Genomic DNA, 9,159 nt, shown 5'->3' with positions numbered 1-9,159 from the left:
GGCGCCCTCCAGCGGGCAGACGAGGGTACTTCTAGTCTGCCCGAGCTCCATGGGGCCCCTCTCGCCCCTAGGCTCCCCGCCCAGGGTTCCAGGGTCCCGGATACAGCCACCCTGTCGAGTTCGGTATAGGGTACCGGGCCTGGCTGGAATCACGCCGGGATCGGTGAGACCTCCTCGGCCGCGGCTCAGCCTCCAAACTCCCTTTCGCGGTTCTCTTCCCTTCAACTTCCATGGGCATGTTCCACACCGGGACCTCCGACCAAGTGTGGCCGGGGAACAGTCACCCATGCCCGGGTAGCCTCAGCGGCTGCTCCCGCTGAGGTCAACTTGGAGGTTGGAGCTCCGACTTCCATGGGCACTATTCCTCCCCGGGACCTGCCGCCAAGTCTGGCCGGGGGACAGTGACACATTCCCGGGTAGCCTGAGCGGCTGCTCCCGCTGCACTCTTTAGTGCCATGGGCATGTTCCTCATCAGGAATCAACGACCAAGTGTGGCCGAGGGACAGTGACACATTCCCGGGTAGCCTGAGTGGCTGCTCCCGCTGAGCTACTTCCATGAGCACTATTCCTCCCCGGGACCTGCCGCCAAGTCTGGCCGGGGGACAGTGACACATTCCCGGGTAGCCTGAGTGGCTGCTCCCGCTGAGCTACTTCCATGAGCACTATTCCTCCCCGGGACCTGCCGCCAAGTCTTGGCCGGGGGACAGTGACACATTCCCGGGTAGCCTGAGTGGCTGCTCCCGCTGAGCTCTTACTTCCATGGGCATGTTCCTCACCGGGACATACTACCAAGTGTGGCCGAGTTTCGAGCTCCAAACTCGGCTTGCACTTGGTCGCTTGGGGGGTCCCCTCCGCTCCGGGAAGGGCGCCCTCCAGCGGGCAGACGAGGGTACTTCTAGTCTGCCCGAGCTCCATGGGGCCCCTCTCGCCCCTAGGCTCCCGGCCCAGGGTTCCAGGGTCGCGGATCCAGCCACCATGCGGAGTTCGGTTTGGGTACCGGGCCTGGCAGAAATCACGCCGGGATCGGTGAGCCCTCCTCGGCCGCGGCTTCGCGCAAAAACTCCCTTTCGCGGTTCTCTTCACTTCAACTTCCATGGACACGTTCCACACTTGGACCTACGACCAAGTGTGCCCGGGGAACAGTAACCCATGCCCGGGCAGCCTCAGCAAGTGCTCCCGCTGAGGTCAATTTGGAGGTTTGAGCTCCGACTTCCATGGCCATGTTCCTCACCGGGACCTACGACCAAGCGTGGCCGGGTTTCGAGCTCCAAACTCGGCTTGCACTTTGTGGCCAAGGGGGTCCCCTCCGCTCCGGGAAGGGCGCCCTCCAGCGGGCAGACGAGGTTACTTCTAGTCTGCCCGAGCTCCATGGGGCATTATTCCTCCCCGGGACTTGCCGCCAAGTCTGGCCGGGGGACAGTGACACTTGGCCGGGTAGGCGAAGTGGCTTCTCCCGCTGACTTGCCCCTTTGGAAGTAGGAGCTCTTACTTCCATGGGCATTATACCTCTCGAAGACTTAGAGCCAAGTGAGCTCCTACTTCCATGGGCATTATTCCTCCCCGGGACTTGCCGCCAAGTCTGGCCGGGGGACAGTGACACTTGGCCGGGTAGGCGAAGTGGCTTCTCCCGCTGACTTGCCCCTTTGGAAGTAGGAGCTCCTACTTCCATGGGCATTATTCCTCCCCGGGACTTGCCGCCAAGTCTGGCCGGGGGACAGTGACACTTGGCCGGGTAGGCGAAGTGGCTTCTCCCGCTGACTTGCCCCTTTGGAAGTAGGAGCTCCTACTTCCATGGGCATTATTCCTCCCCGGGACTTGCCGCCAAGTCTGGCCGGGGGACAGTGACACTTGGCCGGGTAGGCGAAGTGGCTTCTCCCGCTGACTTGCCCCTTTGGAAGTAGGAGCTCCTACTTCCATGGGCATTATTCCTCCCCGGGACTTGCCGCCAAGTCTGGCCGGGGGACAGTGACACTTGGCCGGGTAGGCGAAGTGGCTTCTCCCGCTGACTTGCCCCTTTGGAAGGAGGAGCTCCTACTTCCATGGGCATTATTCCTCCCCGGGACTTGCCGCCAAGTCTGGCCGGGGGACAGTGACACTTGGCCGGGTAGGCGAAGTGGCTTCTCCCGCTGACTTGCCCCTTTGGAAGTAGGAGCTCCTACTTCCATGGGCATTATTCCTCCCCGGGACTTGCCGCCAAGTCTGGCCGGGGGACAGTGACACTTGGCCGGGTAGGCGAAGTGGCTTCTCCCGCTGACTTGCCCCTTTGGAAGTAGGAGCTCTTACTTCCATGGGCATTATACCTCTCGAAGACTTAGAGCCAAGTGAGCTCCTACTTCCATGGGCATTATTCCTCCCCGGGACTTGCCGCCAAGTCTGGCCGGGGGACAGTGACACTTGGCCGGGTAGGCGAAGTGGCTTCTCCCGCTGACTTGCCCCTTTGGAAGGAGGAGCTCCTACTTCCATGGGCATTATTCCTCCCCGGGACTTGCCGCCAAGTCTGGCCGGGGGACAGTGACACTTGGCCGGGTAGGCGAAGTGGCTTCTCCCGCTGACTTGCCCCTTTGGAAGTAGGAGCTCCTACTTCCATGGGCATTATTCCTCCCCGGGACTTGCCGCCAAGTCTGGCCGGGGGACAGTGACACTTGGCCGGGTAGGCGAAGTGGCTTCTCCCGCTGACTTGCCCCTTTGGAAGTAGGAGCTCTTACTTCCATGGGCATTATACCTCTCGAAGACTTAGAGCCAAGTGAGCTCCTACTTCCATGGGCATTATTCCTCCCCGGGACCTACTGCCAAGTGTGGCCGGGGAACAGTGACTCTTGGCCGGATAGAACTAGTGGCTTCTCCCGCTGACTTGCCCCTTTGGAAGTAGGAGCTCCTACTTCCATGGGCATTATTCCTCCCCGGGACCTACTGCCAAGTGTGGCCGGGGAACAGTGACATGTGGCCGGATAGGCCAAGTGGCTTCTCCCGCTGACTTGCCCCTTTGGAAGTAGGAGCTCCTACTTCCATGGGCATTATTCCTCCCCGGGACCTACTGCCAAGTGTGGCCGGGGAACAGTGACTCTTGGCCGGTTAGGCCAAGTGGCTTCTCCCGCTGACTTGCCCCTTTGGGTGTAGGAGCTCCTACTTCCATGGGCATTATTCCTCCCCGGGACCTACTGCCAAGTGTGGCCGGGGAACAGTGACTCTTGGCCGGATAGGCCAAGTGGCTTCTCCCGCTGACTTGCCCCTTTGGAAGTAGGAGCTCCTACTTCCATGGGCATTATTCCTCCCCGGGACCTACTGCCAAGTGTGGCCGGGGAACAGTGACTCTTGGCCGGTTAGGCCAAGTGGCTTCTCCCGCTGACTTGCCCCTTTGGAAGTAGGAGCTCCTACTTCCATGGGCATTATTCCTCCCCGGGACCTACTGCCAAGTGTGGCCGGGGAACAGTGACTCTTGGCCGGATAGGCCAAGTGGCTTCTCCCGCTGACTTGCCCCTTTGGAAGTAGGAGCTCCTACTTCCATGGGCATTATTCCTCCCCGGGACCTCCTGCCAAGTGTGGCCGGGGAACAGTGACTCTTGGCCGGATAGGCCAAGTGGCTTCTCCCGCTGACTTGCCCCTTTGGAAGTAGGAGCTCCTACTTCCATGGGCATTATTCCTCCCCGGGACTTGCCGCCAAGTCTGGCCGGGGGACAGTGACACTTGGCCGGGTAGGCGAAGTGGCTTCTCCCGCTGACTTGCCCCTTTGGAAGTAGGAGCTCTTACTTCCATGGGCATTATACCTCTCGAAGACTTAGAGCCAAGTGAGCTCCTACTTCCATGGGCATTATTCCTCCCCGGGACTTGCCGCCAAGTCTGGCCGGGGGACAGTGACACTTGGCCGGGTAGGCGAAGTGGCTTCTCCCGCTGACTTGCCCCTTCGGAAGTAGGAGCTCCTACTTCCATGGGCATTATTCCTCCCCGGGACTTGCCGCCAAGTCTGGCCGGGGGACAGTGACACTTGGCCGGGTAGGCGAAGTGGCTTCTCCCGCTGACTTGCCCCTTTGGAAGTAGGAGCTCTTACTTCCATGGGCATTATACCTCTCGAAGACTTAGAGCCAAGTGAGCTCCTACTTCCATGGGCATTATTCCTCCCCGGACTTGCCGCCAAGTCTGGCCGGGGACAGTGACACTTGGCCGGGTAGGCGAAGTGGCTTCTCCCGCTGACTTGCCCCTTTGGAAGTAGGAGCTCCTACTTCCATGGGCATTATTCCTCCCCGGGACCTACTGCCAAGTGTGGCCGGGGACAGTGACTCTTGGCCGGATAGGCCAAGTGGCTTCTCCCGCTGACTTGCCCCTTTGGAAGTAGGAGCTCCTACTTCCATGGGCATTATTCCTCCCCGGGACCTACTGCCAAGTGTGGCCGGGGAACAGTGACTCTTGCCGGTAGGCCAAGTGGCTTCTCCCCGCTGACTTGCCCCTTTGGAAGTAGGAGCTCCTACTTCCATGGGCATTATTCCTCCCCGGGACCTACTGCCAAGTGTGGCCGGGGAACAGTGACTCTTGGCCGGATAGGCCAAGTGGCTTCTCCCGCTGACTTGCCCCTTTGGAAGTAGGAGCTCTTACTTCCATGGGCATTATTCCTCCCCGGGACCTACTGCCAAGTGTGGCCGGGAACAGTGACTCTTGGCCGGATAGGCCAAGTGGCTTCTCCCGCTGACTTGCCCCTTTGGAAGTAGGAGCTCTTACTTCCATGGTCATTATTCCTCCCCGGGACCTACTGCCAAGTGTAGCCGGGGAACAGTGACTCTTTGCCGGATAGGCCAAGTGGCTTCTCCCGCTGACTTGCCCCTTTGGAAGTAGGAGCTCTTACTTCCATGGGCATTATTCCTCCCGGGACCTACTGCCAAGTGTGGCCGGGGAACAGTGACTCTTGGCCGCATAGGCCAAGTGGCTTCTCCCGCTGACTTGCCCCTTTGGAAGTAGGAGCTCTTACTTCCATGGTCATTATTCCTCCCCGGGACCTACTGCCAAGTGTAGCCGGGGAACAGTGACTCTTGGCCGGATAGGCCAAGTGGCTTCTCCCCGCTGACTTGCCCTTTGGGAAGTAGGAGCTCTTACTTCCATGGGCATTATTCCTCCCCGGACCTACTGCCAAGTGTGGCCGGGGAACAGTGACTCTTGGCCGCATAGGCCAAGTGGCTTCTCCCGCTGACTTGCCCCTTTGGAAGTAGGAGCTCTTACTTCCATGGTCATTATTCCTCCCCGGGACCTACTGCCAAGTGTAGCCGGGGAACAGTGACTCTTGGCCGGATAGGCCAAGTGGCTTCTCCCGCTGACTTGCCCCTATGGAAGTAGGAGCTCTTACTTCCATGGGCATTATTCCTCCCCGGGACCTACTGCCAAGTGTGGCCGGGGAACAGTGACTCTTGGCCGGATAGGCCAAGTGGCTTCTCCCGCTGACTTGCCCCTTTGGAAGTAGGAGCTCTTACTTCCATGGTCATTATTCCTCCCCGGGACCTACTGCCAAGTGTGGCCGGGGAACAGTGACTCTTGGCCGGATAGGCCAAGTGGCTTCTCCCGCTGACTTGCCCCTTTGGAAGTAGGAGCTCCTACTTCCATGGGCATTATTCCTCCCCGGGACCTACTGCCAAGTGTGGCCGGGGAACAGTGACTCTTGCCTGGGTAGGCCAAGTGGCTTCTCCCGCTGACTTGCCCCTTTGGAAGTAGGAGCTCCTACTTCCATGGGCATTATTCCTCCCCGGACCTACTGCCAAGTGTGGCCGGGGAACAGTGACTCTTGGCCGGATAGAACTAGTGGCTTCTTCCGCTGACTTGCCCCTTTGGAAGTAGGAGCTCCTACTTCCATGGGCATTATTCCTCCCCGGGACCTACAGCCAAGCTTGGCCGGGGGACAGTGACATGTGGCCGGATAGGCCAAGTGGCTTCTCCCGCTGACTTGCCCCTTTTGGAAGTAGGAGCTCCTACTTCCATGGGCATTATTCCTCCCGGGACCTACTGCCAAGTGTGGCCGGGGAACAGTGACTCTTGGCCGGATAGGCCAAGTGGCTTCTCCCGCTGACTTGCCCCTTTGGAAGTAGGAGCTCCTACTTCCATGGGCATTATTCCTCCCCGGGACCTATTGCCAAGTGTGGCCGGGGAACAGTGACTCTTGGCCGGATAGGCCAAGTGGCTTCTCCCGCTGACTTGCCCCTTTGGAAGTAGGAGCTCTTACTTCCATGGGCATTATTCCTCCCCGGGACCTACTGCCAAGTGTGGCCGGGGAACAGTGACTCTTGGCCGGATAGGCCAAGTGGCTTCTCCCGCTGACTTGCCCCTTTGGAGGTAGGAGCTCCTACTTCCATGGGCATTATTCCTCCCCGGGACCTACTGCCAAGTGTGGCCGGGGAACAGTGACTCTTGGCCGGGTAGGCCAAGTGGCTTCTCCCGCTGACTTGCCCCTTTGGAGGTAGGAGCTCCTACTTCCATGGGCATTATTCCTCCCCGGGACCTACTGCCAAGAGTGGCCGGGGAACAGTGACTCTTGGCCGGATAGGCCAAGTGGCTTCTCCCGCTGACTTGCCCCTTTGGAGGTAGTAGCTCCTACTTCCATGGGCATTATTCCTCCCCGGGACCTACTGCCAAGTGTGGCCGGGGAACAGTGACTCTTGGCCGTGTAGGCCAAGTGGCTTCTCCCGCTGACTTGCCCCTTTGGAAGTAGGAGCTCCTACTTCCATGGGCACTATTCCTCTCCGGGACCTACTGCCAAGTGTGGCCGGGGAACAGTGACTCCTTGGCCGGATAGGCCAAGTGGCTTCTCCCGCTGACTTGCCCCTTTGGAAGTAGGAGCTCTTACTCCCATGGGCAGTATACCTCTCGGGACTTAGAGCCAAGTGTCTTCACCCTTTGGAGGTGGTAGCTCCTACTTCCATGGGCATTATTCCTCCCGGGACCTACGGACCTACTGCCAAGTGTGGCCGGGGAACAGTGACTCTTGGCCGGATAGAACTAGTGGCTTCTCCCGCTGACTTGCCCCTTTGGAAGTAGGAGCTCCTACTTCCATGGGCATTATTCCTCCCCGGGACCTATTGCCAAGTGTGGCCGGGGAACAGTGACTCTTGGCCGGATAGGCCAAGTGGCTTCTCCCGCTGACTTGCCCCTTTGGAAGTAGGAGCTCCTACTTCCATGGGCATTATTCCTCCCCGGGACCTACTGCCAAGTAAGGCCGGGGAACAGTGACTCTTGGCCGGATAGAACTAGTGGCTTCTTCCGCTGACTTGCCCCTTTGGAAGTAGGAGCTCCTACTTCCATGGGCATTATTCCTCCCCGGGACCTACAGCCAAGTGTGGCCGGGGGACAGTGACATGTGGCCGGATAGGCCAAGTGGCTTCTCCCGCTGACTTGCCCCTTTGGAAGTAGGAGCTCCTACTTCCATGGGCATTATTCCTCCTTGGGACCTACTGCCAAGTGTGGCCGGGGAACAGTGACTCTTGGCCGGGTAGGCCAAGTGGCTTCTCCCGCTGACTTGCCCCTTTGGAAGTAGGAGCTCCTACTTCCATGGGCATTATTCCTCCCCGGGACCTACTGCCAAGTGTGGCCGGGGAACAGTGACTCTTGGCCGGGTAGGCCAAGTGGCTTCTCCCGCTGACTTGCCCCTTTGGAAGTAGGAGCTCTTACTCCCATGGGCAGTATACCTCTCGGGGACTTAGAGCCAAGTGTCTTCACCCTTTGGAGGTAGTAGCTCCTACTTCCATGGGCATTATTCCTCCCCGGGACCTACTGCCAAGTGTAGCCGGGGAACAGTGACTCTTGGCCGGATAGAACTAGTGGCTTCTCCCGCTGACTTGCCCCTTTGGAAGTAGGAGCTCCTACTTCCATGGGCATTATTCCTCCCCGGGACCTATTGCCAAGTGTGGCCGGGGAACAGTGACTCTTGGCCGGATAGGCCAAGTGGCTTCTCCCGCTGACTTGCCCCTTTGGAAGTAGGAGCTCCTACTTCCATGGGCATTATTCCTCCCCGGGACCTACTGCCAAGTAAGGCCGGGGAACAGTGACTCTTGGCCGGATAGAACTAGTGGCTTCTTCCGCTGACTTGCCCCTTTGGAAGTAGGAGCTCCTACTTCCATGGGCATTATTCCTCCCCGGGACCTACAGCCAAGTGTGGCCGGGGGACAGTGACATGTGGTTGGATAGGCCAAGTGGCTTCTCCCGCTGACTTGCCCCTTTGGAAGTAGGAGCTCCTACTTCCATGGGCATTATTCCTCCCCGGGACCTACTGCCAAGTGTGGCCGGGGAACAGTGACTCTTGGCCGCGTAGGCCAAGTGGCTTCTCCCGCTGACTTGCCCCTTTGGAAGTAGGAGCTCCTACTTCCATGGGCATTATTCCTCCCCGGGACCTACTGCCAAGTGTGGCCGGGGAACAGTGACTCTTGGCCGGGTAGGCCAAGTGGCTTCTCCCGCTGACTTGCCCCTTTGGAAGTAGGAGCTCTTACTCCCATGGGCAGTATACCTCTCGGGGACTTAGAGCCAAGTGTCTTCACCCTTTGGAGGTAGTAGCTCCTACTTCCATGGGCATTATTCCTCCCCGGGACCTACTGCCAAGTGTAGCCGGGGAACAGTGACTCTTGGCCGGATAGAACTAGTGGCTTCTCCCGCTGACTTGCCCCTTTGGAAGTAGGAGCTCCTACTTCCATGGGCATTATTCCTCCCCGGGACCTACTGCCAAGAGTGGCCGGGGAACAGTGACTCTTGGCCGGATAGGCCAAGTGGCTTCTCCCGCTGACTTGCCCCTTTGGAAGTAGGAGCTCCTACTTCCATGGGCATTATTCCTCCCCGGGACCTACTGCCAAGTAAGGCCGGGGAACAGTGACTCTTGGCCGGATAGAACTAGTGGCTTCTTCCGCTGACTTGCCCCTTTGGAAGTAGGAGCTCCTACTTCCATGGGCATTATTCCTCCCCGGACCTACAGCCAAGCTTGGCCGGGGGACAGTGACATGTGGCCGGATAGGCCAAGTGGCTTCTCCCGCTGACTTGCCCCTTTGGAGGTAGGAGCTCTTACTTCCATGGGCATTATTCCTCTCCGGGACCTACAGCCAAGTGTGGCCGGGGAACAGTGAAACTTGGCCGAATAGGCCAAGTGGCTGCTCCCGCTGACTTGCCCCTTTGGAAGTAGGAGCTCCTACTTCCATGGGCATTATT

Source organism: Engystomops pustulosus, unplaced genomic scaffold (genome assembly GCF_040894005.1).
Source record: "Engystomops pustulosus unplaced genomic scaffold, aEngPut4.maternal MAT_SCAFFOLD_422, whole genome shotgun sequence".
In the NCBI taxonomy this organism is placed as follows: domain Eukaryota; kingdom Metazoa; phylum Chordata; class Amphibia; order Anura; family Leptodactylidae; genus Engystomops; species Engystomops pustulosus.
Note: the sequence above shows the minus strand (reverse complement) of the source record.